This window comes from Anoplopoma fimbria, chromosome 22, assembly GCF_027596085.1.
Source record: "Anoplopoma fimbria isolate UVic2021 breed Golden Eagle Sablefish chromosome 22, Afim_UVic_2022, whole genome shotgun sequence".
In the NCBI taxonomy this organism is placed as follows: domain Eukaryota; kingdom Metazoa; phylum Chordata; class Actinopteri; order Perciformes; family Anoplopomatidae; genus Anoplopoma; species Anoplopoma fimbria.
In genome coordinates this window covers 8,288,786-8,316,194 of record NC_072470.1, presented here as the reverse complement: position 1 = coordinate 8,316,194, position 27,409 = coordinate 8,288,786, and the positions used below count along the sequence as shown (strand labels likewise).

At 41.7% G+C, this 27,409-nt stretch overlaps 50 non-coding genes across 50 annotated transcripts; all 50 read left to right on the top strand.

Moving 5' to 3' along the window:
* The first annotated feature begins 134 nt into the window (after positions 1-134).
* Positions 135-207, top strand: trnam-cau (transfer RNA methionine (anticodon CAU)). The gene has a single exon. It is a non-coding gene; the product is annotated as a tRNA-Met (tRNA).
* A 187-nt stretch (positions 208-394) lies between these two features.
* Positions 395-467, top strand: trnam-cau (transfer RNA methionine (anticodon CAU)). Its single transcript has one exon. It is a non-coding gene; the product is annotated as a tRNA-Met (tRNA).
* A 336-nt stretch (positions 468-803) lies between these two features.
* Positions 804-876, top strand: trnam-cau (transfer RNA methionine (anticodon CAU)). The gene has a single exon. It is a non-coding gene; the product is annotated as a tRNA-Met (tRNA).
* Positions 877-1,065: 189 nt separating this feature from the next.
* On the top strand, positions 1,066-1,138 carry trnam-cau (transfer RNA methionine (anticodon CAU)). The gene has a single exon. It is a non-coding gene; the product is annotated as a tRNA-Met (tRNA).
* A 517-nt stretch (positions 1,139-1,655) lies between these two features.
* Positions 1,656-1,728, top strand: trnam-cau (transfer RNA methionine (anticodon CAU)). The gene has a single exon. It is a non-coding gene; the product is annotated as a tRNA-Met (tRNA).
* Positions 1,729-2,064: 336 nt separating this feature from the next.
* trnam-cau (transfer RNA methionine (anticodon CAU)) lies at positions 2,065-2,137 on the top strand. The gene has a single exon. It is a non-coding gene; the product is annotated as a tRNA-Met (tRNA).
* A 187-nt stretch (positions 2,138-2,324) lies between these two features.
* On the top strand, positions 2,325-2,397 carry trnam-cau (transfer RNA methionine (anticodon CAU)). Its single transcript has one exon. It is a non-coding gene; the product is annotated as a tRNA-Met (tRNA).
* Positions 2,398-2,733: 336 nt separating this feature from the next.
* On the top strand, positions 2,734-2,806 carry trnam-cau (transfer RNA methionine (anticodon CAU)). Its single transcript has one exon. It is a non-coding gene; the product is annotated as a tRNA-Met (tRNA).
* Positions 2,807-2,993: 187 nt separating this feature from the next.
* On the top strand, positions 2,994-3,066 carry trnam-cau (transfer RNA methionine (anticodon CAU)). The gene has a single exon. It is a non-coding gene; the product is annotated as a tRNA-Met (tRNA).
* Positions 3,067-3,402: 336 nt separating this feature from the next.
* Positions 3,403-3,475, top strand: trnam-cau (transfer RNA methionine (anticodon CAU)). The gene has a single exon. It is a non-coding gene; the product is annotated as a tRNA-Met (tRNA).
* Positions 3,476-3,811: 336 nt separating this feature from the next.
* On the top strand, positions 3,812-3,884 carry trnam-cau (transfer RNA methionine (anticodon CAU)). The gene has a single exon. It is a non-coding gene; the product is annotated as a tRNA-Met (tRNA).
* A 187-nt stretch (positions 3,885-4,071) lies between these two features.
* On the top strand, positions 4,072-4,144 carry trnam-cau (transfer RNA methionine (anticodon CAU)). Its single transcript has one exon. It is a non-coding gene; the product is annotated as a tRNA-Met (tRNA).
* A 336-nt stretch (positions 4,145-4,480) lies between these two features.
* trnam-cau (transfer RNA methionine (anticodon CAU)) lies at positions 4,481-4,553 on the top strand. Its single transcript has one exon. It is a non-coding gene; the product is annotated as a tRNA-Met (tRNA).
* A 187-nt stretch (positions 4,554-4,740) lies between these two features.
* Positions 4,741-4,813, top strand: trnam-cau (transfer RNA methionine (anticodon CAU)). Its single transcript has one exon. It is a non-coding gene; the product is annotated as a tRNA-Met (tRNA).
* Positions 4,814-5,316: 503 nt separating this feature from the next.
* Positions 5,317-5,389, top strand: trnam-cau (transfer RNA methionine (anticodon CAU)). The gene has a single exon. It is a non-coding gene; the product is annotated as a tRNA-Met (tRNA).
* Positions 5,390-5,725: 336 nt separating this feature from the next.
* Positions 5,726-5,798, top strand: trnam-cau (transfer RNA methionine (anticodon CAU)). The gene has a single exon. It is a non-coding gene; the product is annotated as a tRNA-Met (tRNA).
* Positions 5,799-5,985: 187 nt separating this feature from the next.
* Positions 5,986-6,058, top strand: trnam-cau (transfer RNA methionine (anticodon CAU)). Its single transcript has one exon. It is a non-coding gene; the product is annotated as a tRNA-Met (tRNA).
* Positions 6,059-6,394: 336 nt separating this feature from the next.
* Positions 6,395-6,467, top strand: trnam-cau (transfer RNA methionine (anticodon CAU)). The gene has a single exon. It is a non-coding gene; the product is annotated as a tRNA-Met (tRNA).
* A 187-nt stretch (positions 6,468-6,654) lies between these two features.
* Positions 6,655-6,727, top strand: trnam-cau (transfer RNA methionine (anticodon CAU)). Its single transcript has one exon. It is a non-coding gene; the product is annotated as a tRNA-Met (tRNA).
* A 786-nt stretch (positions 6,728-7,513) lies between these two features.
* Positions 7,514-7,586, top strand: trnam-cau (transfer RNA methionine (anticodon CAU)). The gene has a single exon. It is a non-coding gene; the product is annotated as a tRNA-Met (tRNA).
* A 187-nt stretch (positions 7,587-7,773) lies between these two features.
* On the top strand, positions 7,774-7,846 carry trnam-cau (transfer RNA methionine (anticodon CAU)). Its single transcript has one exon. It is a non-coding gene; the product is annotated as a tRNA-Met (tRNA).
* Positions 7,847-8,182: 336 nt separating this feature from the next.
* trnam-cau (transfer RNA methionine (anticodon CAU)) lies at positions 8,183-8,255 on the top strand. The gene has a single exon. It is a non-coding gene; the product is annotated as a tRNA-Met (tRNA).
* A 187-nt stretch (positions 8,256-8,442) lies between these two features.
* Positions 8,443-8,515, top strand: trnam-cau (transfer RNA methionine (anticodon CAU)). Its single transcript has one exon. It is a non-coding gene; the product is annotated as a tRNA-Met (tRNA).
* A 336-nt stretch (positions 8,516-8,851) lies between these two features.
* Positions 8,852-8,924, top strand: trnam-cau (transfer RNA methionine (anticodon CAU)). The gene has a single exon. It is a non-coding gene; the product is annotated as a tRNA-Met (tRNA).
* Positions 8,925-9,111: 187 nt separating this feature from the next.
* trnam-cau (transfer RNA methionine (anticodon CAU)) lies at positions 9,112-9,184 on the top strand. Its single transcript has one exon. It is a non-coding gene; the product is annotated as a tRNA-Met (tRNA).
* A 336-nt stretch (positions 9,185-9,520) lies between these two features.
* On the top strand, positions 9,521-9,593 carry trnam-cau (transfer RNA methionine (anticodon CAU)). The gene has a single exon. It is a non-coding gene; the product is annotated as a tRNA-Met (tRNA).
* A 387-nt stretch (positions 9,594-9,980) lies between these two features.
* On the top strand, positions 9,981-10,053 carry trnam-cau (transfer RNA methionine (anticodon CAU)). The gene has a single exon. It is a non-coding gene; the product is annotated as a tRNA-Met (tRNA).
* Positions 10,054-10,388: 335 nt separating this feature from the next.
* trnam-cau (transfer RNA methionine (anticodon CAU)) lies at positions 10,389-10,461 on the top strand. The gene has a single exon. It is a non-coding gene; the product is annotated as a tRNA-Met (tRNA).
* A 335-nt stretch (positions 10,462-10,796) lies between these two features.
* trnam-cau (transfer RNA methionine (anticodon CAU)) lies at positions 10,797-10,869 on the top strand. Its single transcript has one exon. It is a non-coding gene; the product is annotated as a tRNA-Met (tRNA).
* A 595-nt stretch (positions 10,870-11,464) lies between these two features.
* On the top strand, positions 11,465-11,537 carry trnam-cau (transfer RNA methionine (anticodon CAU)). The gene has a single exon. It is a non-coding gene; the product is annotated as a tRNA-Met (tRNA).
* Positions 11,538-11,724: 187 nt separating this feature from the next.
* On the top strand, positions 11,725-11,797 carry trnam-cau (transfer RNA methionine (anticodon CAU)). Its single transcript has one exon. It is a non-coding gene; the product is annotated as a tRNA-Met (tRNA).
* Positions 11,798-12,726: 929 nt separating this feature from the next.
* Positions 12,727-12,799, top strand: trnam-cau (transfer RNA methionine (anticodon CAU)). The gene has a single exon. It is a non-coding gene; the product is annotated as a tRNA-Met (tRNA).
* A 336-nt stretch (positions 12,800-13,135) lies between these two features.
* trnam-cau (transfer RNA methionine (anticodon CAU)) lies at positions 13,136-13,208 on the top strand. Its single transcript has one exon. It is a non-coding gene; the product is annotated as a tRNA-Met (tRNA).
* Positions 13,209-13,395: 187 nt separating this feature from the next.
* trnam-cau (transfer RNA methionine (anticodon CAU)) lies at positions 13,396-13,468 on the top strand. Its single transcript has one exon. It is a non-coding gene; the product is annotated as a tRNA-Met (tRNA).
* A 336-nt stretch (positions 13,469-13,804) lies between these two features.
* Positions 13,805-13,877, top strand: trnam-cau (transfer RNA methionine (anticodon CAU)). Its single transcript has one exon. It is a non-coding gene; the product is annotated as a tRNA-Met (tRNA).
* Positions 13,878-14,064: 187 nt separating this feature from the next.
* trnam-cau (transfer RNA methionine (anticodon CAU)) lies at positions 14,065-14,137 on the top strand. The gene has a single exon. It is a non-coding gene; the product is annotated as a tRNA-Met (tRNA).
* Positions 14,138-14,473: 336 nt separating this feature from the next.
* trnam-cau (transfer RNA methionine (anticodon CAU)) lies at positions 14,474-14,546 on the top strand. The gene has a single exon. It is a non-coding gene; the product is annotated as a tRNA-Met (tRNA).
* A 777-nt stretch (positions 14,547-15,323) lies between these two features.
* trnam-cau (transfer RNA methionine (anticodon CAU)) lies at positions 15,324-15,396 on the top strand. Its single transcript has one exon. It is a non-coding gene; the product is annotated as a tRNA-Met (tRNA).
* A 336-nt stretch (positions 15,397-15,732) lies between these two features.
* Positions 15,733-15,805, top strand: trnam-cau (transfer RNA methionine (anticodon CAU)). The gene has a single exon. It is a non-coding gene; the product is annotated as a tRNA-Met (tRNA).
* A 186-nt stretch (positions 15,806-15,991) lies between these two features.
* Positions 15,992-16,064, top strand: trnam-cau (transfer RNA methionine (anticodon CAU)). The gene has a single exon. It is a non-coding gene; the product is annotated as a tRNA-Met (tRNA).
* Positions 16,065-16,401: 337 nt separating this feature from the next.
* trnam-cau (transfer RNA methionine (anticodon CAU)) lies at positions 16,402-16,474 on the top strand. Its single transcript has one exon. It is a non-coding gene; the product is annotated as a tRNA-Met (tRNA).
* Positions 16,475-16,661: 187 nt separating this feature from the next.
* Positions 16,662-16,734, top strand: trnam-cau (transfer RNA methionine (anticodon CAU)). The gene has a single exon. It is a non-coding gene; the product is annotated as a tRNA-Met (tRNA).
* Positions 16,735-17,070: 336 nt separating this feature from the next.
* Positions 17,071-17,143, top strand: trnam-cau (transfer RNA methionine (anticodon CAU)). Its single transcript has one exon. It is a non-coding gene; the product is annotated as a tRNA-Met (tRNA).
* Positions 17,144-17,991: 848 nt separating this feature from the next.
* trnam-cau (transfer RNA methionine (anticodon CAU)) lies at positions 17,992-18,064 on the top strand. Its single transcript has one exon. It is a non-coding gene; the product is annotated as a tRNA-Met (tRNA).
* Positions 18,065-18,659: 595 nt separating this feature from the next.
* trnam-cau (transfer RNA methionine (anticodon CAU)) lies at positions 18,660-18,732 on the top strand. The gene has a single exon. It is a non-coding gene; the product is annotated as a tRNA-Met (tRNA).
* Positions 18,733-19,068: 336 nt separating this feature from the next.
* On the top strand, positions 19,069-19,141 carry trnam-cau (transfer RNA methionine (anticodon CAU)). Its single transcript has one exon. It is a non-coding gene; the product is annotated as a tRNA-Met (tRNA).
* Positions 19,142-19,328: 187 nt separating this feature from the next.
* On the top strand, positions 19,329-19,401 carry trnam-cau (transfer RNA methionine (anticodon CAU)). Its single transcript has one exon. It is a non-coding gene; the product is annotated as a tRNA-Met (tRNA).
* A 336-nt stretch (positions 19,402-19,737) lies between these two features.
* On the top strand, positions 19,738-19,810 carry trnam-cau (transfer RNA methionine (anticodon CAU)). The gene has a single exon. It is a non-coding gene; the product is annotated as a tRNA-Met (tRNA).
* A 187-nt stretch (positions 19,811-19,997) lies between these two features.
* Positions 19,998-20,070, top strand: trnam-cau (transfer RNA methionine (anticodon CAU)). Its single transcript has one exon. It is a non-coding gene; the product is annotated as a tRNA-Met (tRNA).
* A 336-nt stretch (positions 20,071-20,406) lies between these two features.
* trnam-cau (transfer RNA methionine (anticodon CAU)) lies at positions 20,407-20,479 on the top strand. The gene has a single exon. It is a non-coding gene; the product is annotated as a tRNA-Met (tRNA).
* Positions 20,480-27,409: the final 6,930 nt, after the last annotated feature.

The window sequence follows — 27,409 nt, the reverse complement described above, 5'->3', positions numbered from 1 at the left end:
ATTGTTCATCCCTGACTGCTCATCAGTCTCTAGAGATACTAACTGGTTGAGCATTTTTGCGTTAAATTCTGATTCCTTGAATGTCAATGAAAAGAACGTCTAGCCTTCAATCATGACCATTTAGTGCATTTTGAGCCTCGTTGGCGCAGTAGGCAGCGCGTCAGTCTCATAATCTGAAGGTCGTGAGTTCGACCCTCACACGGGGCATGTGTTTTGATCCATCTTTGCCATGATTTATCTGCGGTCAGATCCTTAAATATTTGTCAGGGTTTTCTCAGCTTGGAATTGAAACAACCTCCTCCACCCGGTTGAATGTTTTGTGTAAAAGCTTATTCCTTGAATGTCAATGAAAAGAACGTCTAGCCTTCAATCATGACCACTTGGGGTGTATTGAGCCTCGTTGGCGCAGTAGGCAGCGCGTCAGTCTCATAATCTGAAGGTCGTGAGTTCGACCCTCACACGGGGCATGTGTTTTGATCCATCTTTGCCATGATTTATCTGCGGTCAGATCCATAAATATCAGTCAGGGTTTTCACAGCTTGGAATTGCATCAGAGTCATGAAATGAAAGTCGTGAGTTTGATCCTCACATTGGGCAAGCTAGTTGGGCTCTTTTGGTGTGATTCTTTGCCTAGAATTACTTGCATACAGATACACAACTATTTGGTAGATTGTTCATCCCTGACTGCTCATCAGTCTCTAGAGATACTAACTGGTTGAACATTTTTGCGTTAAATTCTGATTCCTTGAATGTCAATGAAAAGAACGTCTAGCCTTCAATCATGACCATTTAGTGCATTTTGAGCCTCGTTGGCGCAGTAGGCAGCGCGTCAGTCTCATAATCTGAAGGTCGTGAGTTCGACCCTCACACGGGGCATGTGTTTTGATCCATCTTTGCCATGATTTATCTGCGGTCAGATCCTTAAATATTTGTCAGGGTTTTCTCAGCTTGGAATTGAAACAACCTCCTCCACCCGGTTGAATGTTTTGTTTGTAAAAGCTTATTCCTTGAATGTCAATGAAAAGAACGTCTAGCCTTCAATCATGACCACTTGGGGTGTATTGAGCCTCGTTGGCGCAGTAGGCAGCGCGTCAGTCTCATAATCTGAAGGTCGTGAGTTCGACCCTCACACGGGGCATGTGTTTTGATCCATCTTTGCCATGATTTATCTGCAGTCAGATCCATAAATATCAGTCAGGGTTTTCACAGCTTGGAATTGCATCAGAGTCATGAAATGAAAGTCGTGAGTTTGATCCTCACATTGGGCAAGCTAGTTGGGCTCTTTTGGTGTGATTCTTTGCCTAGAATTACTTGCATACAGATACACAACTATTTGGTAGATTGTTCATCCCTGACTGCTCATCAGTCTCTAGAGATGCCAAAGGGCTGAGCATTTTTATGTCTTGTCACTTTGACAAATATCTGTGTTATCACCAATTGACCACTAGATGGCAGTATGGTCACATGATGAGTTGGGTTTGCAAACAGGAGAAACTGATAAACCCTGTATTTCACTCCAGAAAAACAGAATAAAGACACCTTGGGCCTCGTTCTCTAAAGATCAAAGGGTTGAGCATTTTTCTGTTAAGTTTATTCCTTGAATGTCAATGAAAATAACATCTAGCCTTCAATCATGACCACTTGGGGTGTATTGAGCCTCGTTGGCGCAGTAGGCAGCGCGTCAGTCTCATAATCTGAAGGTCGTGAGTTCGACCCTCACACGGGGCATGTGTTTTGATCCATCTTTGCCATGATTTATCTGCGGTCAGATCCATAAATATCAGTCAGGGTTTTCACAGCTTGGAATTGCATCAGAGTCATGAAATGAAAGTCGTGAGTTTGATCCTCACATTGGGCAAGCTAGTTGGGCTCTTTTGGTGTGATTCTTTGCCTAGAATTACTTGCATACAGATACACAACTATTTGGTAGATTGTTCATCCCTGACTGCTCATCAGTCTCTCGAGATACTAACTGGTTGAACATTTTTGCGTTAAATTCTGCTTCCTTGAATGTCAATGAAAAGAACGTCTAGCCTTCAATCATGACCATTTAGTGCATTTTGAGCCTCGTTGGCGCAGTAGGCAGCGCGTCAGTCTCATAATCTGAAGGTCGTGAGTTCGACCCTCACACGGGGCATGTGTTTTGATCCATCTTTGCCATGATTTATCTGCGGTCAGATCCTTAAATATTTGTCAGGGTTTTCTCAGCTTGGAATTGAAACAACCTCCTCCACCCGGTTGAATGTTTTGTGTAAAAGCTTATTCCTTGAATGTCAATGAAAAGAACGTCTAGCCTTCAATCATGACCACTTGGGGTGTATTGAGCCTCGTTGGCGCAGTAGGCAGCGCGTCAGTCTCATAATCTGAAGGTCGTGAGTTCGACCCTCACACGGGGCATGTGTTTTGATCCATCTTTGCCATTATTTATCTGCGGTCAGATTCATAAATATCAGTCAGGGTTTTCACAGCTTGGAATTGCATCAGAGTCATGAAATGAAAGTCGTGAGTTTGATCCTCACATTGGGCAAGCTAGTTGGGCTCTTTTGGTGTGATTCTTTGCCTAGAATTACTTGCATACAGATACACAACTATTTGGTAGATTGTTCATCCCTGACTGCTCATCAGTCTCTCGAGATACTAACTGGTTGAACATTTTTGCGTTAAATTCTGCTTCCTTGAATGTCAATGAAAAGAACGTCTAGCCTTCAATCATGACCATTTAGTGCATTTTGAGCCTCGTTGGCGCAGTAGGCAGCGCGTCAGTCTCATAATCTGAAGGTCGTGAGTTCGACCCTCACACGGGGCATGTGTTTTGATCCATCTTTGCCATGATTTATCTGCGGTCAGATCCTTAAATATTTGTCAGGGTTTTCTCAGCTTGGAATTGAAACAACCTCCTCCACCCGGTTGAATGTTTTGTGTAAAAGCTTATTCCTTGAATGTCAATGAAAAGAACGTCTAGCCTTCAATCATGACCACTTGGGGTGTATTGAGCCTCGTTGGCGCAGTAGGCAGCGCGTCAGTCTCATAATCTGAAGGTCGTGAGTTCGACCCTCACACGGGGCATGTGTTTTGATCCATCTTTGCCATGATTTATCTGCGGTCAGATCCATAAATATCAGTCAGGGTTTTCACAGCTTGGAATTGCATCAGAGTCATGAAATGAAAGTCGTGAGTTTGATCCTCACATTGGGCAAGCTAGTTGGGCTCTTTTGGTGTGATTCTTTGCCTAGAATTACTTGCATACAGATACACAACTATTTGGTAGATTGTTCATCCCTGACTGCTCATCAGTCTCTCGAGATACTAACTGGTTGAACATTTTTGCGTTAAATTCTGATTCCTTGAATGTCAATGAAAAGAACGTCTAGCCTTCAATCATGACCATTTAGTGCATTTTGAGCCTCGTTGGCGCAGTAGGCAGCGCGTCAGTCTCATAATCTGAAGGTCGTGAGTTCGACCCTCACACGGGGCATGTGTTTTGATCCATCTTTGCCATGATTTATCTGCGGTCAGATCCATAAATATCAGTCAGGGTTTTCACAGCTTGGAATTGCATCAGAGTCATGAAATGAAAGTCGTGAGTTTGATCCTCACATTGGGCAAGCTAGTTGGGCTCTTTTGGTGTGATTCTTTGCCTAGAATTACTTGCATACAGATACACAACTATTTGGTAGATTGTTCATCCCTGACTGCTCATCAGTCTCTCGAGATACTAACTGGTTGAACATTTTTGCGTTAAATTCTGCTTCCTTGAATGTCAATGAAAAGAACGTCTAGCCTTCAATCATGACCATTTAGTGCATTTTGAGCCTCGTTGGCGCAGTAGGCAGCGCGTCAGTCTCATAATCTGAAGGTCGTGAGTTCGACCCTCACACGGGGCATGTGTTTTGATCCATCTTTGCCATGATTTATCTGCGGTCAGATCCTTAAATATTTGTCAGGGTTTTCTCAGCTTGGAATTGAAACAACCTCCTCCACCCGGTTGAATGTTTTGTGTAAAAGCTTATTCCTTGAATGTCAATGAAAAGAACGTCTAGCCTTCAATCATGACCACTTGGGGTGTATTGAGCCTCGTTGGCGCAGTAGGCAGCGCGTCAGTCTCATAATCTGAAGGTCGTGAGTTCGACCCTCACACGGGGCATGTGTTTTGATCCATCTTTGCCATGATTTATCTGCGGTCAGATCCATAAATATCAGTCAGGGTTTTCACAGCTTGGAATTGCATCAGAGTCATGAAATGAAAGTCGTGAGTTTGATCCTCACATTGGGCAAGCTAGTTGGGCTCTTTTGGTGTGATTCTTTGCCTAGAATTACTTGCATACAGATACACAACTATTTGGTAGATTGTTCATCCCTGACTGCTCATCAGTCTCTCGAGATACTAACTGGTTGAACATTTTTGCGTTAAATTCTGATTCCTTGAATGTCAATGAAAAGAACGTCTAGCCTTCAATCATGACCATTTAGTGCATTTTGAGCCTCGTTGGCGCAGTAGGCAGCGCGTCAGTCTCATAATCTGAAGGTCGTGAGTTCGACCCTCACACGGGGCATGTGTTTTGATCCATCTTTGCCATGATTTATCTGCGGTCAGATCCTTAAATATTTGTCAGGGTTTTCTCAGCTTGGAATTGAAACAACCTCCTCCACCCGGTTGAATGTTTTGTGTAAAAGCTTATTCCTTGAATGTCAATGAAAAGAACGTCTAGCCTTCAATCATGACCACTTGGGGTGTATTGAGCCTCGTTGGCGCAGTAGGCAGCGCGTCAGTCTCATAATCTGAAGGTCGTGAGTTCGACCCTCACACGGGGCATGTGTTTTGATTCATCTTTGCCATGATTTATCTGCAGTCAGATCCATAAATATCAGTCAGGGTTTTCACAGCTTGGAATTGCATCAGAGTCATGAAATGAAAGTCGTGAGTTTGATCCTCACATTGGGCAAGCTAGTTGGGCTCTTTTGGTGTGATTCTTTGCCTAGAATTACTTGCATACAGATACACAACTATTTGGTAGATTGTTCATCCCTGACTGCTCATCAGTCTCTAGAGATGCCAAAGGGCTGAGCATTTTTATGTCTTGTCACTTTGACAAATATCTGTGTTATCACCAATTGACCACTAGATGGCAATGTCACATGATGAGTTGGGTTTGCAAACAGGAGAAACTGATAAACCCTGTATTTCACTCCAGAAAAACAGAATAAAGACACCTTCAAAGATGCAAAGGGTTGACATTTTTCTGTTAAGTTTTGATTCCTTGAATGTCAATGAAAATAACATCTAGCCTTCAATCATGACCACTTGGGGTGTATTGAGCCTCGTTGGCGCAGTAGGCAGCGCGTCAGTCTCATAATCTGAAGGTCGTGAGTTCGACCCTCACACGGGGCATGTGTTTTGATCCATCTTTGCCATGATTTATCTGCGGTCAGATCCATAAATATCAGTCAGGGTTTTCACAGCTTGGAATTGCATCAGAGTCATGAAATGAAAGTCGTGAGTTTGATCCTCACATTGGGCAAGCTAGTTGGGCTCTTTTGGTGTGATTCTTTGCCTAGAATTACTTGCATACAGATACACAACTATTTGGTAGATTGTTCATCCCTGACTGCTCATCAGTCTCTCGAGATACTAACTGGTTGAACATTTTTGCGTTAAATTCTGCTTCCTTGAATGTCAATGAAAAGAACGTCTAGCCTTCAATCATGACCATTTAGTGCATTTTGAGCCTCGTTGGCGCAGTAGGCAGCGCGTCAGTCTCATAATCTGAAGGTCGTGAGTTCGACCCTCACACGGGGCATGTGTTTTGATCCATCTTTGCCATGATTTATCTGCGGTCAGATCCTTAAATATTTGTCAGGGTTTTCTCAGCTTGGAATTGAAACAACCTCCTCCACCCGGTTGAATGTTTTGTGTAAAAGCTTATTCCTTGAATGTCAATGAAAAGAACGTCTAGCCTTCAATCATGACCACTTGGGGTGTATTGAGCCTCGTTGGCGCAGTAGGCAGCGCGTCAGTCTCATAATCTGAAGGTCGTGAGTTCGACCCTCACACGGGGCATGTGTTTTGATCCATCTTTGCCATGATTTATCTGCGGTCAGATCCATAAATATCAGTCAGGGTTTTCACAGCTTGGAATTGCATCAGAGTCATGAAATGAAAGTCGTGAGTTTGATCCTCACATTGGGCAAGCTAGTTGGGCTCTTTTGGTGTGATTCTTTGCCTAGAATTACTTGCATACAGATACACAACTATTTGGTAGATTGTTCATCCCTGACTGCTCATCAGTCTCTCGAGATACTAACTGGTTGAACATTTTTGCGTTAAATTCTGCTTCCTTGAATGTCAATGAAAAGAACGTCTAGCCTTCAATCATGACCATTTAGTGCATTTTGAGCCTCGTTGGCGCAGTAGGCAGCGCGTCAGTCTCATAATCTGAAGGTCGTGAGTTCGACCCTCACACGGGGCATGTGTTTTGATCCATCTTTGCCATGATTTATCTGCGGTCAGATCCTTAAATATTTGTCAGGGTTTTCTCAGCTTGGAATTGAAACAACCTCCTCCACCCGGTTGAATGTTTTGTGTAAAAGCTTATTCCTTGAATGTCAATGAAAAGAACGTCTAGCCTTCAATCATGACCACTTGGGGTGTATTGAGCCTCGTTGGCGCAGTAGGCAGCGCGTCAGTCTCATAATCTGAAGGTCGTGAGTTCGACCCTCACACGGGGCATGTGTTTTGATCCATCTTTGCCATGATTTATCTGCAGTCAGATCCATAAATATCAGTCAGGGTTTTCACAGCTTGGAATTGCATCAGAGTCATGAAATGAAAGTCGTGAGTTTGATCCTCACATTGGGCAAGCTAGTTGGGCTCTTTTGGTGTGATTCTTTGCCTAGAATTACTTGCATACAGATACACAACTATTTGGTAGATTGTTCATCCCTGACTGCTCATCAGTCTCTAGAGATGCCAAAGGGCTGAGCATTTTTATGTTTGTCAAAATTCTGTGTTTCCACTAGATGGCTTGAATGTCAAACTGATGAAAAGAAAAACGTCTAGCCTTCAATCATGACCATTTCAATGAAAATAACATCTTGAATCATGACCACTTGTTGGCGCAGTAGGCAGCGCGTCAGTCTCATAATCTGAAGGTCGTGAGTTCGACCCTCACACGGGGCATGTGTTTTGATCCATCTTTGCCATGATTTATCTGCGGTCAGATCCATAAATATCAGTCAGGGTTTTCACAGCTTGGAATTGCATCAGAGTCATGAAATGAAAGTCGTGAGTTTGATCCTCACATTGGGCAAGCTAGTTGGGCTCTTTTGGTGTGATTCTTTGCCTAGAATTACTTGCATACAGATACACAACTATTTGGTAGATTGTTCATCCCTGACTGCTCATCAGTCTCTAGAGATACTAACTGGTTGAACATTTTTGCGTTAAATTCTGCTTCCTTGAATGTCAATGAAAAGAACGTCTAGCCTTCAATCATGACCATTTAGTGCATTTTGAGCCTCGTTGGCGCAGTAGGCAGCGCGTCAGTCTCATAATCTGAAGGTCGTGAGTTCGACCCTCACACGGGGCATGTGTTTTGATCCATCTTTGCCATGATTTATCTGCGGTCAGATCCTTAAATATTTGTCAGGGTTTTCTCAGCTTGGAATTGAAACAACCTCCTCCACCCGGTTGAATGTTTTGTGTAAAAGCTTATTCCTTGAATGTCAATGAAAAGAACGTCTAGCCTTCAATCATGACCACTTGGGGTGTATTGAGCCTCGTTGGCGCAGTAGGCAGCGCGTCAGTCTCATAATCTGAAGGTCGTGAGTTCGACCCTCACACGGGGCATGTGTTTTGATCCATCTTTGCCATTATTTATCTGCGGTCAGATTCATAAATATCAGTCAGGGTTTTCACAGCTTGGAATTGCATCAGAGTCATGAAATGAAAGTCGTGAGTTTGATCCTCACATTGGGCAAGCTAGTTGGGCTCTTTTGGTGTGATTCTTTGCCTAGAATTACTTGCATACAGATACACAACTATTTGGTAGATTGTTCATCCCTGACTGCTCATCAGTCTCTAGAGATGCTAACTGGTTGAGCATTTTTGCGTTAAATTCTGATTCCTTGAATGTCAATGAAAAGAACGTCTAGCCTTCAATCATGACCATTTAGTGCATTTTGAGCCTCGTTGGCGCAGTAGGCAGCGCGTCAGTCTCATAATCTGAAGGTCGTGAGTTCGACCCTCACACGGGGCATGTGTTTTGATCCATCTTTGCCATGATTTATCTGCGGTCAGATCCTTAAATATTTGTCAGGGTTTTCTCAGCTTGGAATTGAAACAACCTCCTCCACCCGGTTGAATGTTTTGTGTAAAAGCTTATTCCTTGAATGTCAATGAAAAGAACGTCTAGCCTTCAATCATGACCACTTGGGGTGTATTGAGCCTCGTTGGCGCAGTAGGCAGCGCGTCAGTCTCATAATCTGAAGGTCGTGAGTTCGACCCTCACACGGGGCATGTGTTTTGATCCATCTTTGCCATGATTTATCTGCGGTCAGATCCATAAATATCAGTCAGGGTTTTCACAGCTTGGAATTGCATCAGAGTCATGAAATGAAAGTCGTGAGTTTGATCCTCACATTGGGCAAGCTAGTTGGGCTCTTTTGGTGTGATTCTTTGCCTAGAATTACTTGCATACAGATACACAACTATTTGGTAGATTGTTCATCCCTGACTGCTCATCAGTCTCTAGAGATACTAACTGGTTGAACATTTTTGCGTTAAATTCTGATTCCTTGAATGTCAATGAAAAGAACGTCTAGCCTTCAATCATGACCATTTAGTGCATTTTGAGCCTCGTTGGCGCAGTAGGCAGCGCGTCAGTCTCATAATCTGAAGGTCGTGAGTTCGACCCTCACACGGGGCATGTGTTTTGATCCATCTTTGCCATGATTTATCTGCGGTCAGATCCTTAAATATTTGTCAGGGTTTTCTCAGCTTGGAATTGAAACAACCTCCTCCACCCGGTTGAATGTTTTGTGTAAAAGCTTATTCCTTGAATGTCAATGAAAAGAACGTCTAGCCTTCAATCATGACCACTTGGGGTGTATTGAGCCTCGTTGGCGCAGTAGGCAGCGCGTCAGTCTCATAATCTGAAGGTCGTGAGTTCGACCCTCACACGGGGCATGTGTTTTGATCCATCTTTGCCATGATTTATCTGCAGTCAGATCCATAAATATCAGTCAGGGTTTTCACAGCTTGGAATTGCATCAGAGTCATGAAATGAAAGTCGTGAGTTTGATCCTCACATTGGGCAAGCTAGTTGGGCTCTTTTGGTGTGATTCTTTGCCTAGAATTACTTGCATACAGATACACAACTATTTGGTAGATTGTTCATCCCTGACTGCTCATCAGTCTCTAGAGATGCCAAAGGGCTGAGCATTTTTACGTTAAATTCTGATTCCTTGAATGTCAATGAAAAGAACGTCTAGCCTTCAATCATGACCATTTAGTGCATTTTGAGCCTCGTTGGCGCAGTAGGCAGCGCGTCAGTCTCATAATCTGAAGGTCGTGAGTTCGACCCTCACACGGGGCATGATCCATCTTTGCCATGATTTATCTGCGGTCAGATCCTTAAATATTTGTCAGGGTTTTCTCAGCTTGGAATTGAAACAATCACCCGGTGAATGTTTTGTGTAAAAGCCATTTAAAAGTGCATTTTGAGCCTCGTTGGCGCAGTAGGCAGCGCGTCAGTCTCATAATTGAAGGTCGTGAGTTCGACCCTCACACGGGGCATGTGTTTTGATCCATCTTTGCCATGATTTATCTGCGGTCAGATCCTTAAATATTTGTCAGGGTTTTCTCAGCTTGGAATTGAAACAACCTCCTCCACCCGGTTGAATGTTTTGTGTAAAAGCTTATTCCTTGAATGTCAATGAAAAGAACGTCTAGCCTTCAATCATGACCACTTGGGGTGTATTGAGCCTCGTTGGCGCAGTAGGCAGCGCGTCAGTCTCATAATCTGAAGGTCGTGAGTTCGACCCTCACACGGGGCATGTGTTTTGATCCATCTTTGCCATGATTTATCTGCAGTCAGATCCATAAATATCAGTCAGGGTTTTCACAGCTTGGAATTGCATCAGAGTCATGAAATGAAAGTCGTGAGTTTGATCCTCACATTGGGCAAGCTAGTTGGGCTCTTTTGGTGTGATTCTTTGCCTAGAATTACTTGCATACAGATACACAACTATTTGGTGATTGTTCATCCCTGACTGCTCATCAGTCTCTAGAGATGCCAAAGGGCTGAGCATTTTTACGTTAAATTCTGATTCCTTGAATGTCAATGAAAAGAACGTCTAGCCTTCAATCATGACCATTTAGTGCATTTTGAGCCTCGTTGGCGCAGTAGGCAGCGCGTCAGTCTCATAATCTGAAGGTCGTGAGTTCGACCCTCACACGGGGCATGTGTTTTGATCCATCTTTGCCATGATTTATCTGCGGTCAGATCCATAAATATCAGTCAGGGTTTTCACAGCTTGGAATTGCATCAGAGTCATGAAATGAAAGTCGTGAGTTTGATCCTCACATTGGGCAAGCTAGTTGGGCTCTTTTGGTGTGATTCTTTGCCTAGAATTACTTGCATACAGATACACAACTATTTGGTAGATTGTTCATCCCTGACTGCTCATCAGTCTCTCGAGATACTAACTGGTTGAACATTTTTGCGTTAAATTCTGCTTCCTTGAATGTCAATGAAAGAACGTCTAGCCTTCAATCATGACCATTTAGTGCATTTTGAGCCTCGTTGGCGCAGTAGGCAGCGCGTCAGTCTCATAATCTGAAGGTCGTGAGTTCGACCCTCACACGGGGCATGTGTTTTGATCCATCTTTGCCATGATTTATCTGCGGTCAGATCCTTAAATATTTGTCAGGGTTTTCTCAGCTTGGAATTGAAACAACCTCCTCCACCCGGTTGAATGTTTTGTGTAAAAGCTTATTCCTTGAATGTCAATGAAAAGAACGTCTAGCCTTCAATCATGACCACTTGGGGTGTATTGAGCCTCGTTGGCGCAGTAGGCAGCGCGTCAGTCTCATAATCTGAAGGTCGTGAGTTCGACCCTCACACGGGCATGTGTTTTGATCCATCTTTGCCATTATTTATCTGCGGTCAGATCCATAAATATCAGTCAGGGTTTTCACAGCTTGGAATTGCATCAGAGTCATGAAATGAAAGTCGTGAGTTTGATCCTCACATTGGGCAAGCTAGTTGGGCTCTTTTGGTGTGATTCTTTGCCTAGAATTACTTGCATACAGATACACAACTATTTGGTAGATTGTTCATCCCTGACTGCTCATCAGTCTCTAGAGATGCTAACTGGTTGAGCATTTTTGCGTTAAATTCTGATTCCTTGAATGTCAATGAAAAGAACGTCTAGCCTTCAATCATGACCATTTAGTGCATTTTGAGCCTCGTTGGCGCAGTAGGCAGCGCGTCAGTCTCATAATCTGAAGGTCGTGAGTTCGACCCTCACACGGGGCATGTGTTTTGATCCATCTTTGCCATGATTTATCTGCGGTCAGATCCTTAAATATTTGTCAGGGTTTTCTCAGCTTGGAATTGAAACAACCTCCTCCACCCGGTTGAATGTTTTGTGTAAAAGCTTATTCCTTGAATGTCAATGAAAAGAACGTCTAGCCTTCAATCATGACCACTTGGGGTGTATTGAGCCTCGTTGGCGCAGTAGGCAGCGCGTCAGTCTCATAATCTGAAGGTCGTGAGTTCGACCCTCACACGGGGCATGTGTTTTGATCCATCTTTGCCATGATTTATCTGCGGTCAGATCCATAAATATCAGTCAGGGTTTTCACAGCTTGGAATTGCATCAGAGTCATGAAATGAAAGTCGTGAGTTTGATCCTCACATTGGGCAAGCTAGTTGGGCTCTTTTGGTGTGATTCTTTGCCTAGAATTACTTGCATACAGATACACAACTATTTGGTAGATTGTTCATCCCTGACTGCTCATCAGTCTCTCGAGATACTAACTGGTTGAACATTTTTGCGTTAAATTCTGATTCCTTGAATGTCAATGAAAAGAACGTCTAGCCTTCAATCATGACCATTTAGTGCATTTTGAGCCTCGTTGGCGCAGTAGGCAGTGCGTCAGTCTCATAATCTGAAGGTCGTGAGTTCGACCCTCACACGGGGCATGTGTTTTGATCCATCTTTGCCATGATTTATCTGCAGTCAGATCCATAAATATCAGTCAGGGTTTTCACAGCTTGGAATTGCATCAGAGTCATGAAATGAAAGTCGTGAGTTTGATCCTCACATTGGGCAAGCTAGTTGGGCTCTTTTGGTGTGATTCTTTGCCTAGAATTACTTGCATACAGATACACAACTATTTGGTAGATTGTTCTCCCTGACTGCTCATCAGTCTCTAGAGATGCCAAAGGGCTGAGCATTTTTATGTCTTGTCACTTTGACAAATATCTGTGTTATCACCAATTGACCACTAGATGGCAGTATGGTCACATGATGAGTTGGGTTTGCAAACAGGAGAAACTGATAAACCCTGTATTTCACTCCAGAAAAACAGAATAAAGACACCTTGGGCCTCGTTCTCTAAAGATGCTAAAGGGTTGAGCATTTTTCTGTTAAGTTTTGATTCCTTGAATGTCAATGAAAATAACATCTAGCCTTCAATCATGACCACTTGGGGTGTATTGAGCCTCGTTGGCGCAGTAGGCAGCGCGTCAGTCTCATAATCTGAAGGTCGTGAGTTCGACCCTCACACGGGGCATGTGTTTTGATCCATCTTTGCCATGATTTATCTGCGGTCAGATCCATAAATATCAGTCAGGGTTTTCACAGCTTGGAATTGCATCAGAGTCATGAAATGAAAGTCGTGAGTTTGATCCTCACATTGGGCAAGCTAGTTGGGCTCTTTTGGTGTGATTCTTTGCCTAGAATTACTTGCATACAGATACACAACTATTTGGTAGATTGTTCATCCCTGACTGCTCATCAGTCTCTAGAGATACTAACTGGTTGAGCATTTTTGCGTTAAATTCTGATTCCTTGAATGTCAATGAAAAGAACGTCTAGCCTTCAATCATGACCATTTAGTGCATTTTGAGCCTCGTTGGCGCAGTAGGCAGCGCGTCAGTCTCATAATCTGAAGGTCGTGAGTTCGACCCTCACACGGGGCATGTGTTTTGATCCATCTTTGCCATGATTTATCTGCGGTCAGATCCTTAAATATTTGTCAGGGTTTTCTCAGCTTGGAATTGAAACAACCTCCTCCACCCGGTTGAATGTTTTGTGTAAAAGCTTATTCCTTGAATGTCAATGAAAAGAACGTCTAGCCTTCAATCATGACCACTTGGGGTGTATTGAGCCTCGTTGGCGCAGTAGGCAGCGCGTCAGTCTCATAATCTGAAGGTCGTGAGTTCGACCCTCACACGGGGCATGTGTTTTGATCCATCTTTGCCATGATTTATCTGCGGTCAGATCCATAAATATCAGTCAGGGTTTTCACAGCTTGGAATTGCATCAGAGTCATGAAATGAAAGTCGTGAGTTTGATCCTCACATTGGGCAAGCTAGTTGGGCTCTTTTGGTGTGATTCTTTGCCTAGAATTACTTGCATACAGATACACAACTATTTGGTAGATTGTTCATCCCTGACTGCTCATCAGTCTCTCGAGATACTAACTGGTTGAACATTTTTGCGTTAAATTCTGATTCCTTGAATGTCAATGAAAAGAACGTCTAGCCTTCAATCATGACCATTTAGTGCATTTTGAGCCTCGTTGGCGCAGTAGGCAGCGCGTCAGTCTCATAATCTGAAGGTCGTGAGTTCGACCCTCACACGGGGCATGTGTTTTGATCCATCTTTGCCATGATTTATCTGCGGTCAGATCCTTAAATATTTGTCAGGGTTTTCTCAGCTTGGAATTGAAACAACCTCCTCCACCCGGTTGAATGTTTTGTGTAAAAGCTTATTCCTTGAATGTCAATGAAAAGAACGTCTAGCCTTCAATCATGACCACTTGGGGTGTATTGAGCCTCGTTGGCGCAGTAGGCAGCGCGTCAGTCTCATAATCTGAAGGTCGTGAGTTCGACCCTCACACGGGGCATGTGTTTTGATCCATCTTTGCCATGATTTATCTGCGGTCAGATCCATAAATATCAGTCAGGGTTTTCACAGCTTGGAATTGCATCAGAGTCATGAAATGAAAGTCGTGAGTTTGATCCTCACATTGGGCAAGCTAGTTGGGCTCTTTTGGTGTGATTCTTTGCCTAGAATTACTTGCATACAGATACACAACTATTTGGTAGATTGTTCATCCCTGACTGCTCATCAGTCTCTCGAGATACTAACTGGTTGAACATTTTTGCGTTAAATTCTGATTCCTTGAATGTCAATGAAAAGAACGTCTAGCCTTCAATCATGACCATTTAGTGCATTTTGAGCCTCGTTGGCGCAGTAGGCAGCGCGTCAGTCTCATAATCTGAAGGTCGTGAGTTCGACCCTCACACGGGGCATGTGTTTTGATCCATCTTTGCCATGATTTATCTGCGGTCAGATCCTTAAATATTTGTCAGGGTTTTCTCAGCTTGGAATTGAAACAACCTCCTCCACCCGGTTGAATGTTTTGTGTAAAAGCTTATTCCTTGAATGTCAATGAAAAGAACGTCTAGCCTTCAATCATGACCACTTGGGGGTATTGAGCCTCGTTGGCGCTAGGCAGCGCGTCAGTCTCATAATCTGAAGGTCGTGAGTTCGACCCTCACACGGGGCATGTGTTTTGATTCATCTTTGCCATGATTTATCTGCAGTCAGATCCATAAATATCAGTCAGGGTTTTCACAGCTTGGAATTGCATCAGAGTCATGAAATGAAAGTCGTGAGTTTGATCCTCACATTGGGCAAGCTAGTTGGGCTCTTTTGGTGTGATTCTTTGCCTAGAATTACTTGCATACAGATACACAACTATTTGGTAGATTGTTCTCCCTGACTGCTCATCAGTCTCTAGAGATGCCAAAGGGCTGAGCATTTTTATGTCTTGTCACTTTGACAAATATCTGTGTTATCACCAATTGACCACTAGATGGCAGTATGGTCACATGATGAGTTGGGTTTGCAAACAGGAGAAACTGATAAACCCTGTATTTCACTCCAGAAAAACAGAATAAAGACACCTTGGGCCTCGTTCTCTAAAGATGCTAAAGGGTTGAGCATTTTTCTGTTAAGTTTTGATTCCTTGAATGTCAATGAAAATAACATCTAGCCTTCAATCATGACCACTTGGGGTGTATTGAGCCTCGTTGGCGCAGTAGGCAGCGCGTCAGTCTCATAATCTGAAGGTCGTGAGTTCGACCCTCACACGGGGCATGTGTTTTGATCCATCTTTGCCATGATTTATCTGCGGTCAGATCCATAAATATCAGTCAGGGTTTTCACAGCTTGGAATTGCATCAGAGTCATGAAATGAAAGTCGTGAGTTTGATCCTCACATTGGGCAAGCTAGTTGGGCTCTTTTGGTGTGATTCTTTGCCTAGAATTACTTGCATACAGATACACAACTATTTGGTAGATTGTTCATCCCTGACTGCTCATCAGTCTCTCGAGATACTAACTGGTTGAACATTTTTGCGTTAAATTCTGCTTCCTTGAATGTCAATGAAAAGAACGTCTAGCCTTCAATCATGACCATTTAGTGCATTTTGAGCCTCGTTGGCGCAGTAGGCAGCGCGTCAGTCTCATAATCTGAAGGTCGTGAGTTCGACCCTCACACGGGGCATGTGTTTTGATCCATCTTTGCCATGATTTATCTGCGGTCAGATCCTTAAATATTTTCAGGGTTTTCTCAGCTTGGAATTGAAACAACCTCCTCCACCCGGTTGAATGTTTTGTGTAAAAGCTTATTCCTTGAATGTCAATGAAAAGAACGTCTAGCCTTCAATCATGACCACTTGGGGTGTATTGAGCCTCGTTGGCGCAGTAGGCAGCGCGTCAGTCTCATAATCTGAAGGTCGTGAGTTCGACCCTCACACGGGGCATGTGTTTTGATCCATCTTTGCCATTATTTATCTGCGGTCAGATCCATAAATATCAGTCAGGGTTTTCACAGCTTGGAATTGCATCAGAGTCATGAAATGAAAGTCGTGAGTTTGATCCTCACATTGGGCAAGCTAGTTGGGCTCTTTTGGTGTGATTCTTTGCCTAGAATTACTTGCATACAGATACACAACTATTTGGTAGATTGTTCATCCCTGACTGCTCATCAGTCTCTAAGAGATACTAACTGGTTGAGCATTTTTGCGTTAAATTCTGATTCCTTGAATGTCAATGAAAAGAACGTCTAGCCTTCAATCATGACCATTTAGTGCATTTTGAGCCTCGTTGGCGCAGTAGGCAGCGCGTCAGTCTCATAATCTGAAGGTCGTGAGTTCGACCCTCACACGGGGCATGTGTTTTGATCCATCTTTGCCATGATTTATCTGCGGTCAGATCCTTAAATATTTGTCAGGGTTTTCTCAGCTTGGAATTGAAACAACCTCCTCCACCCGGTTGAATGTTTTGTGTAAAAGCTTATTCCTTGAATGTCAATGAAAAGAACGTCTAGCCTTCAATCATGACCACTTGGGGTGTATTGAGCCTCGTTGGCGCAGTAGGCAGCGCGTCAGTCTCATAATCTGAAGGTCGTGAGTTCGACCCTCACACGGGGCATGTGTTTTGATCCATCTTTGCCATGATTTATCTGCGGTCAGATCCATAAATATCAGTCAGGGTTTTCACAGCTTGGAATTGCATCAGAGTCATGAAATGAAAGTCGTGAGTTCGATCATCACATTGGGCAAGCTGGTTGGGCTCTTTTGGTGTGATTCTTTGCCTAGAATTACTTGCATACAGATACACAACTATTTGGTAGATTGTTCATCCCTGACTGCTCATCAGTCTCTCGAGATACTAACTGGTTGAACATTTTTGCGTTAAATTCTGCTTCCTTGAATGTCAATGAAAAGAACGTCTAGCCTTCAATCATGACCATTTAGTGCATTTTGAGCCTCGTTGGCGCAGTAGGCAGCGCGTCAGTCTCATAATCTGAAGGTCGTGAGTTCGACCCTCACACGGGGCATGTGTTTTGATCCATCTTTGCCATGATTTATCTGCGGTCAGATCCTTAAATATTTGTCAGGGTTTTCTCAGCTTGGAATTGAAACAACCTCCTCCACCCGGTTGAATGTTTTGTGTAAAAGCTTATTCCTTGAATGTCAATGAAAAGAACGTCTAGCCTTCAATCATGACCACTTGGGGTGTATTGAGCCTCGTTGGCGCAGTAGGCAGCGCGTCAGTCTCATAATCTGAAGGTCGTGAGTTCGACCCTCACACGGGCATGTGTTTTGATCCATCTTTGCCATGATTTATCTGCAGTCAGATCCATAAATATCAGTCAGGGTTTTCACAGCTTGGAATTGCATCAGAGTCATGAAATGAAAGTCGTGAGTTTGATCCTCACATTGGGCAAGCTAGTTGGGCTCTTTTGGTGTGATTCTTTGCCTAGAATTACTTGCATACAGATACACAACTATTTGGTAGATTGTTCATCCCTGACTGCTCATCAGTCTCTAGAGATGCCAAAGGGCTGAGCATTTTTACGTTAAATTCTGATTCCTTGAATGTCAATGAAAAGAACGTCTAGCCTTCAATCATGACCATTTAGTGAGTTTTGAGCCTCTTGGCGCAGTAGGCAGCGCGTCAGTCTCATAATCTGAAGGTCGTGAGTTCGACCCTCACACGGGGCATGTGTTTTGATCCATCTTTGCCATGATTTATCTGCGGTCAGATCCATAAATATCAGTCAGGGTTTTCATTGGAATTGAAACAACCTCCTCCACCCGGTTGAATGTTTTGTGTAAAAGCATTCCTTGAATGTCAATGAAAAGAACGTCTAGCCTTCAATCATGACCACTTGGGGTGTATTGAGCCTCGTTGGCGCAGTAGGCAGCGCGTCAGTCTCATAATCTGAAGGTCGTGAGTTCGACCCTCACACGGGGCATGTGTTTTGATCCATCTTTGCCATGATTTATCTGCGGTCAGATCCTTAAATATTTGTCAGGGTTTTCTCAGCTTGGAATTGAAACAACCTCCTCCACCCGGTTGAATGTTTTGTGTAAAAACTTATTCCTTGAATGTCAATGAAAAGAACGTCTAGCCTTCAATCATGACCACTTGGGGTGTATTGAGCCTCGTTGGCACAGTAGGCAGCGCGTCAGTCTCATAATCTGAAGGTCGTGAGTTCGACCCTCACACGGGCATGTGTTTTGATCCATCTTTGCCATGATTTATCTGCAGTCAGATCCATAAATATCAGTCAGGGTTTTCACAGCTTGGAATTGCATCAGAGTCATGAAATGAAAGTCGTGAGTTTGATCCTCACATTGGGCAAGCTAGTTGGGCTCTTTTGGTGTGATTCTTTGCCTAGAATTACTTGCATACAGATACACAACTATTTGGTAGATTGTTCATCCCTGACTGCTCATCAGTCTCTAGAGATGCCAAAGGGCTGAGCATTTTTACGTTAAATTCTGCTTCCTTGAATGTCAATGAAAAGAACGTCTAGCCTTCAATCATGACCATTTAGTGAGTTTTGAGCCTCGTTGGCGCAGTAGGCAGCGCGTCAGTCTCATAATCTGAAGGTCGTGAGTTCGACCCTCACACGGGGCATGTGTTTTGATCCATCTTTGCCATGATTTATCTGCGGTCAGATCCATAAATATCAGTCAGGGTTTTCACAGCTTGGAATTGCATCAGAGTCATGAAATGAAAGTCGTGAGTTTGATCCTCACATTGGGCAAGCTAGTTGGGCTCTTTTGGTGTGATTCTTTGCCTAGAATTACTTGCATACAGATACACAACTATTTGGTAGATTGTTCATCCCTGACTGCTCATCAGTCTCTCGAGATACTAACTGGTTGAACATTTTTGCGTTAAATTCTGCTTCCTTGAATGTCAATGAAAAGAACGTCTAGCCTTCAATCATGACCATTTAGTGCATTTTGAGCCTCGTTGGCGCAGTAGGCAGCGCGTCAGTCTCATAATCTGAAGGTCGTGAGTTCGACCCTCACACGGGGCATGTGTTTTGATCCATCTTTGCCATGATTTATCTGCGGTCAGATCCTTAAATATTTTACAGGGTTTTCTCAGCTTGGAATTGAAACAACCTCCTCCACCCGGTTGAATGTTTTGTGTAAAAGCTTATTCCTTGAATTTCAATGAAAAGAACGTCTAGCCTTCAATCATGACCACTTGGGGTGTATTGAGCCTCGTTGGCGCAGTAGGCAGCGCGTCAGTCTCATAATCTGAAGGTCGTGAGTTCGACCCTCACACGGGGCATGTGTTTTGATCCATCTTTGCCATTATTTATCTGCGGTCAGATCCATAAATATCAGTCAGGTTTTTCACAGCTTGGAATTGCATCAGAGTCATGAAATGAAAGTCGTGAGTTTGATCCTCACATTGGGCAAGCTAGTTGGGCTCTTTTGGTGTGATTCTTTGCCTAGAATTACTTGCATACAGATACACAACTATTTGGTAGATTGTTCATCCCTGACTGCTCATCAGTCTCAAGAGATACTAACTGGTTGAGCATTTTTGCGTTAAATTCTGATTCCTTGAATGTCAATGAAAAGAACGTCTAGTCTTCAATCATGACCATTTAGTGCATTTTGGGCCTCGTTGGCGCAGTAGGCAGCGCGTCAGTCTCATAATCTGAAGGTCGTGAGTTCGACCCTCACACGGGGCATGTGTTTTGATCCATCTTTGCCATGATTTATCTGCGGTCAGATCCTTAAATATTTGTCAGGGTTTTCTCAGCTTGGAATTGAAACAACCTCCTCCACCCGGTTGAATGTTTTGTGTAAAAGCTTATTCCTTGAATGTCAATGAAAAGAACGTCTAGCCTTCAATCATGACCACTTGGGGTGTATTGAGCCTCGTTGGCGCAGTAGGCAGCGCGTCAGTCTCATAATCTGAAGGTCGTGAGTTCGACCCTCACACGGGGCATGTGTTTTGATCCATCTTTGCCATGATTTATCTGCGGTCAGATCCATAAATATCAGTCAGGGTTTTCACAGCTTGGAATTGCATCAGAGTCATGAAATGAAAGTCGTGAGTTCGATCCTCACATTGGGCAAGCTGGTTGGGCTCTTTTGGTGTGATTCTTTGCCTAGAATTACTTGCATACAGATACACAACTATTTGGTAGATTGTTCATCCCTGACTGCTCATCAGTCTCTCGAGATACTAACTGGTTGAACATTTTTGCGTTAAATTCTTATTCCTTGAATGTCAATGAAAAGAAAGTCTAGCCTTCAATCATGACCATTTAGTGCATTTTGGGCCTCGTTGGCGCAGTAGGCAGCGCGTCAGTCTCATAATCTGAAGGTCGTGAGTTCGACCCTCACACGGGGCATCTGTTTTGATCCATCTTTGCCATGATTTATCTGCGGTCAGATCCTTAAATATTTGTCAGGGTTTTCTCAGCTTGGAATTGAAACAACCTCCTCCACCCGGTTGAATGTTTTGTGTAAAAGCTTATTCCTTGAATGTCAATGAAAAGAACGTCTAGCCTTCAATCATGACCATTTAGTGCATTTCGAGCCTCATTGGCGCAGTAGGCAGCGCGTCAGTCTCATAATCTGAAGGTCGTGAGTTCGACCCTCACACGGGGCATGTGTTTTGATCCATCTTTGCCATGATTTATCTGCGGTCAGATCCTTAAATATTTGTCAGGGTTTTCTCAGCTTTGAATTGAAACAACCTCCTCCACCCGGTTGAATGTTTTGTGTAAAAGCTTATTCCTTGAATGTCAATGAAAAGAACATCTAGCCTTCAATCATGACCACTTGGGGTGTATTGAGCCTTGTTGGCGCAGTAGGCAGCGCGTCAGTCTCATAATCTGAAGGTCTCAGTCAGGATTTAGAGTGAATCATAGCACAGAGACAGCACTGGTGAAAATTACCAATGACCTTCTAATAGCTTCAGACAAAGGACTTGTCTCTGTACTTGTATTGCTAGACCTTAGTGCTGCATTTGATACCATTGATCACCAAATCCTATTACAGAGATTGGAGCATCTAATAGGCATTAAAGGAACCGAACCTGGTTTAAGTCGTATTTATCAGACCGATCTCAGTTTGTATATGTAAACAATGAAAGCTCGATGAAAACCAGGGTCAGTCACGGAGTTCCACAGGGGGTCTTTTTTTAGACCTATTTTATTTACCTTATATATGCTTCCCTTGGGGAATATTATCAGAAAACAGTAAACTTTCATTGTTATGCAGATGATACCCAGTTATATCTATCAATTAAGCCAGACAAAAGTAACCAGTTCTCTAAACTTCAAGCGTGTCTTACGGACATAAAAACCTGGATGACCTGTAACTTCTTAATGTTAAACTCTGAAAAAAAAGAAGTTATCCTACTAGGCCCAGATCACCTTCGAAATCAATTATCTAACAATATAGTTTCTCTAGATGGCATTGTTCTGGCATCCGGCACTACCGTTAAGAACCTTGGAGTTATCTTTGATCAGGATGTAACATAGCAAAAATCAGGCAAATCCTGTCTCAAAGCGATGCAGAAAAACTAGTTCATGCATTTGTTACCTCTAGACTAGATTACTGTAACTCCTTATTATCAGGCTGCTCTAATAGGTCTCTTAGATCTTTACAGTTGATCCAGAATGCTGCAGCACGTGTTCTAACAAAAACTAAGAAAAGAGATCATAGTACTCCAGTATTAGCTTCTCTGCACTGGCTCCCTGTTAAATCAAGAATAGAATTTAAAATTCTTTTACTTACCTACAAAGCTCGAACTGGCCAGGCACCGTCTTATCTTAAGGAACTTATAGTTCCATATTACCCAACTAGAAAGCTGCGCTCAATCAATGCAGGGTTACTTGTGGTTCCTAGAGTATATAAAAGTAGGATGGGAGCCAGAGCCTTCAGTTATCAGGCTACTCTTCTGTGGAACCAGGTTCCAGTTTCATTCCGGGGGTAGACACACTCACCACTTTTAAGAGCGGGCTTAAGACCTTCCTTTTTGATAGCGCTTATAGTTAGGGCTGGTTCAGGTTTGCCTTGGCCCAGCCCCTAGATATGCCGCTATATGCCTAGACAGCCGGGGGACTACTTAGAATACGCTGAGCTCCTCTCTCCTCTTCTCTCACTCCCTCTTTATGTATTAATCTCCTATTTATGCACATTACTGATTTTGCTTCTTCCCCGGAGTTCTTGTGCTTTCTCGCCTCGCAGGTTCCCAGGAATCGGGGTTATCATTGTGCCACCTGCTGAGGCCCTGCTGACACCCACTACTACTACCACTATCATTATTAGTCACATTACTATTATTATTGCCTGTACTATTACGCTTATTGACTTGCTTCTACCCTGGAGTCTTTGTGCTTTCTCGCTTCGCAGGCTTCTATAAATCGTGGCTGTACCTGGACCGTGGTCGTACATCCTGCTACGGCCCTGCTGACACCGACTGCTACCACCATTATTATTACTAGTCACGTTACTATTACTATTACCTGTACCATTAAGCATTTTAGCTTTACTTCCACCCTGAAGCCCTTTTTGCTTTCTCGCTCTGCAGGTTTCCATGAATCGTTGTGGCACCTGGACCGTAGTCGTGCCTCCTGCTGTGAGCCGACTGACACCCACTGCTACTTCGATTATTATTATTAATCACATTACTATCCCTATTTTCATAACTATAATTCTACTGTAATAATTGCTGCTGTTATTATAAGTAGTCTTATTATATGAATCATTTATGTCATATACATTGAATGTGTTGTATCTCTGTTATGCTGTTCATTCTGTACACATGACATCTATTGCATTCTGTCCATCCTGGGAGAAGGATCCCTCCTCTGTCGCTCTCCCATAGGTTTCTTCCTTTTTTCTCCCTGTTAAAGGGGTTTTTTAGGGGAGTTTTTCCTGTGCCGATGTGAGGGAAGGACAGAGGATCTCGCATGTGCACAGATTGTAAAGCCCTCTGAGGCAAATTTGTAATTTGTGATTCTGGGCTATACAAAATAAACTGAATTGAATTGAATTGTCAGCTCACCTTCAACCACCATAGGCATCATGAAGATAAGCTGCATTATGTGCCTCGTTGGCGCAGTAGGTAGCGCGTGTATTTGTTTGGAGAACCATCAATGTTAGAGTTGAATCTTTTCACCCCTATTACTATTGTCAGTTGAGCATTGGTGGTACAAGGGTTAATTTTTCGCCTGCTACGTGGGAGAACAATGAGCTTTTCCATATTTGGGATTTTATCCTAATATTTGATTTTCAAGTGAAAAGCATCCACTGTGTTCCGTTGCAGCAGGCAGTGTGTCAGGCTCATTATCTGCAGGCCATGAGTTTGACCCTCACATTCGGCAGGTGTTTTAACACACCTTGATTTATCAGCTGCAAAGGGTCTGACATTTTGATTATGTTCCATCCATCAAAATACACCTAAATATTCTCTACCAGTGTCTACTGGGGAATAGGGCAAATGGCAAAAAATGCCAGCAAAGAGTCTATTCACTTGAATATCGTTGCTTCAGGAGTACCTTGAGACTTCATGTTACTTTAAAAACCTTCTTACTAATGTTATCCACTATAAACAACATACATTAGACATAAACAGAGCTGCCATTTGGGGTATTAAAAACACCTCTTTAGAGTCACCTTTCAAAAATACAGTTGGTGAGACTTTTAAGGTTTTTGGTTTTACAGTTTTACAGAGTCACTTTAAGAATTGGGTAGTTGTTCAAGTGTTTTTCCACATTTTCAAATCATATCATAAATGTGAGTCTTAAATGTCATGTCTTTGTTTCCATAATAAGGCCTCTGCTGATGTTCTTGGGTGTGGTGTTAAGGGAAAATGTAAATAATGTCACAATTGAGACATGAACCAGATAATCATGTGTCGACAGTAATAAATTTGATCCTGGGGAAAATGTCTAAGAAGAGCAAACATTTAACAGTATTTCTCCTGTGTTAAAGCCATCTGCATCAACAGAGCCAATAAAGTGGACCAGTCTTTCCGAAAGTCTCTTCTGCTGCCGCCTGAAGACAGTAAAATATCCTGGGCGGGTGTACGATATGGAGACACACCCACATCCCAACCTTTATATTTGAAAATAATGCAACACTATACCTTAAAATATTGACGCAAATTACCTTGTGCAGGTACAAATTATGATATTAACAAATATAACTTTGAGAGATATTTCCAGTTATTAGGCATCATTTTGAACTATGATGAATTGCTTTATGAACAGTGAAATCCTCTATTTACTATTTAGGGGGAAAAAATAATTATTGATGCAAAAAGATCTCTTTTCCATTTTCTTTATCACAATAATTTTAATCATACCAATGCAACAAATCCCAAATGACATTGTGACTTTGTGAAAGTATTCACTTGTAGGACCAACAGCAGTCGCTCTGTTTAAAAATGTATTGACAAAAATATGTTTCATTTTTCCTTTAGCGAGTAGATTTTCTGCCATCAATGCCGCCCCACAGTTCAAGCTGCACCATGCATCACTTCTGGAGGCTGACACAGGAAATTTACAGTGGACTTGAAGGGTCGTTTTTGATTTTTTTTAATTTTGTAAGTAAGAGATTCTTGCATTTTGATTTGGATATATGCTAACCACTATTAATGTATGTATTAAATGTTACATTTACAGAATGTGTTTCTGTCTAAATTCTGTTACTCTATTTTTTTGTTGCAAAAATGTCCATGGAAATTAATGTTTATTCTAGAACTTAATCACTGATGAGTTTATAATGAGATCATGTACCTTGTGGTGTTTTTGTTTTCTTCTGCAGGATCACTCTAATATTCTTTTATATATATTGGTCGGGACCTGCAGTGATTGCTCTAGTACTCCAGTTCATACTCACTGTGATTAGTCATTGTAAGGGAGTCTTGAATAATATAAAGCAGCAATCCCACGACAATGTGAACCGTTAAATGTGGTGTTTTATTTTGTTTGATAGTTTTTGGATTAAATGACAGGAATATCTGATCCGACAACCACAATTTTTGGCCTCACAAATGACATCAAACCTCAGTCAGCTCCTCTCACACAGCTTAGACAAAACTTAGACAACTATATAATCTTCTTAAAGGGATCATATGTTGAATAAAATTACATTATTTTCCCAAGAGTTTGTCCACACCCTGTTTGTATGAAATATGAAAAACTGATTTTCTCAAATAAATGCAGAGAAATATTTTATGGTGACATTTCTTCATGTATAGAAATATTTTGCACATCGATAGATAGATGCCTTTTGTTTTCATTTGTTATATTTTTGCTGTAATATCATGTTGCATTTATTTCCATGTAGAATTAAATCACCACTGATTAAGAGGAAAATGTCCTGTGACTACCATCTTTTTATACATTGTAAATAATGTTAAATTAAAGTAGAGATCAGCATACCTCCTGTATACTAAACACTGTCTAAACTTCTAATCAACAGAAGCTGTTCGGGTACAGTCTTGATGTTAAGGTTGCATGGCGAACATCTCTCTGTTTACTTACTGCAGTTTCAACATTATGCAACCTTTGGAATCAGACTTCAGAGTGGAACTTTCCCATAACTCGCCCTCCCTTACAGTTGCCTGTCATGTGTTTATGAATAGCTGTGATGCTGACAGGTTTGAAGTGCTCAGACAGGCGTGTATCGACTCTTCGATTTATCTTCCCCTTGCTTCTGGCAACATGTTGGTCATACCTGTCCTGCTGTTATGTGTTTAACATGAAAATATTTTGCCAGAAGGCAGATACAAAAACAGATAGGTACATCAAAAACTGAGTGCTTTTTGACGTGTACGATTTGTATAGGTGGATTTGTGTAATAATGGCTGACTTCTACCCAACAGGCAAGACAAGCTGGTCCTATATGAGGAGACGGTTCAACTTTGTCAGGACTTGCTTTGCATGATATGTCAGCAATGATTGGCTTAACCCTTCCCTCAAAAAGGTTATTTGAATACATAAAAAAATGTAAATACTGAATGCTATATTTGCAATGAGGAAAATCAATTGATTGGTAAAAGGGTAAATATTTGATAATTATTTCATTTTTATGTATTAACCAGTATAGAACAAAAAACTCCCACACACTGTCTTCTTCAGTTGCATATAAATATATTTTAGTAACAACGTTTCGGTACGTAGACCTTCATCAGGTTATTTTACAAGGAAATGAGGATGCTCTTTTTATGTATTAACCAGTAACAAACAAATAAACAAGGAAAATACTTGGGTTAAAACATTAATCTGTGCAGCGGTTTACTTATAGTAGCACCTCCCAAACAGTGGGGTCCAAGAAAATAAACAAACAGGACCCAGAGTCTAGTGAGGCTTTCAATTGCAATTAAAACTGAAAGTCTTACCATGAAAACGCACACTTTTAAAATATCAAAATTGCCTTAATAATAAAAAAAAATAATAAATACAGTACCAGTCAAAAGTTTGGACACACCTTCTCATTCAATGGTTTTTCTTTATTTTTCTTTGTATTTTTTTCTACATTGTAGATTAATATTTTAGACATCCAAACTATGAAGGAACACATGTGGAATTATGCGGTAAACAAACAAATGCTCAACAAACCAGAATATGTTTTAGATTTTAGATTCTTCAAAGTAGTTGAATAATAATAAATATGTAAATAATAAATAAATAATAATAAATGATAAATAATAAATAAATCTTTATTAAAAAAAACAAAAACCTGAGCCTGAACGTTGCACAGTGTGAGAGTCTAGTGCTGCCTTCAATTGCAATAAAAACAGAAAGTCTTACCATGAAAATGTTGTTCAATTGAGTATTCCGACACTTTTATAATATAAAAATTGCCTTAATAATAAATAATAATAAAAAACATGTAAATAATAAATTAATAATAATAATAATAAATAATAAACAAATAAATCTTTATTAAAAACTAAGTCTAGTGCTGCCTTCAATTGCAATAAAAACAGAAAGTCTTACCATGAAAATGTGGTTCAATAGAGTATTCCGACATAAAACGCACACTTTTAAAATATAAAAATTGCCTTAATAATAAATAATAATAATAAATACAGTACCAGTCAAAAGTTTGGACACACCTTCTCATTCAATGGTTTTTCTTTATTTTTTTTCTACATTGTAGATTAATATTGAAGACATCCAAACTATGAAGGAACACATATGAAATTATGTGGTAAACAAACAAATGCTCAACAAACCAGAATATGTTAAAAAATATAAAAATTACCTTAATAATAAATAATAATAATAATAATAATAATAATAAAAAAAAAAAAACAT